Genomic DNA, 1215 nt, shown 5'->3' with positions numbered 1-1215 from the left:
AAGCAGTGAGGTTTGGATAGGGAATATAAGAACTTATGACCTAGGTGTTGGTGGCATGGCAGAGCAATGAAAAATTGGGGATGTGCATGACAGTAGAATTGGAAGAACACAGATGGGTTGTGCCACTTGAGGTTCGAGACATGGGTAGGGACAATGCAATGGAGAATTTTGAAAACAAGGATAATGATTTTAAAATCGAGGCTTGGGTGGACTGGCATCAGCGAACACGGGCATGATGAGTGAAAGAGACTCAGTACAAGTTGGAATATGAGCAGCAAAGATTTAGATGAGCTCATGTTTACAGAGGATGGGTTGCCAGCCAGAATAGCATTGGAGTAGATGCACGATTGCATGGATGAGGGTTTCAACAGCAGAAGACCTGAGCTGGGTTGCAGATCGGAGTTGGTAGATGTAGGCAGTCTTGGTGATGGAGAGGATATGGAGTGGGAAACTATTCTCAGGGTTAAATAGGGAAAGATCTGGTTTGGCCTTAAAGTGGCGAGGGGGAGAGATGGAATCTGTGGCTTGGTAATGGAATTGCATCAGGGAATGTCTTCAGCCTTCAAATATTTAGTTGATGGATATTTCTACTCATCCGATATGGGATGTCAGTCAAGTAGTTTGGCAAATCAGGGGCAGTAGATGGGCTGAGAAACGTGCTGGTGAGCTGCAATTGGATTCTACAAATACTGCAGCGAGAGAGAAGGTTGGGTGCTGGCGCCAACCAATAGATGAGACTGTGCAAGCCTGGGATGCAGGAGCTGGTTTTGGTACAGAAGCAAGCAATCATGGCTGTTTAGGGGAGGACGGGTTTCGGAAGCAGTAAGGACAAGGAATCGGGGTTGGTTTTGGGGAGGGGGCAGGATGTAACAATGAGGATCCCATGCACATTGGTCCTGCACACCCATCATAGGTACAATGGAGCAAGAGTAGGCATTCTGACCTGTCAAGTTTGCTCTCCGCCATTCAACTGGATCATGACTAATCATCTACCGGATCCCGGCCCTGGGTCACTGTCCATGTGGAGTTTGCACATTCTCCCCGTGTCTGCGTGGGTTTCACCCCCACAACTAAAGATGTGCAGGTTAGGTGGATTGGCCAAGCTAAATTGACCCTAATTGGAAAAAAAAAATTGGGTATTCTAAACTTATTTGAAAAAATTACTAATCATCTACCACAACGCCACTTCCTGCGCTATCCCCTATCCTGTGTAAC

This window comes from Scyliorhinus torazame, chromosome 13 (genome assembly GCF_047496885.1).
Source record: "Scyliorhinus torazame isolate Kashiwa2021f chromosome 13, sScyTor2.1, whole genome shotgun sequence".
Taxonomy (NCBI): domain Eukaryota; kingdom Metazoa; phylum Chordata; class Chondrichthyes; order Carcharhiniformes; family Scyliorhinidae; genus Scyliorhinus; species Scyliorhinus torazame.
This window is presented reverse-complemented; position numbering follows the sequence as displayed.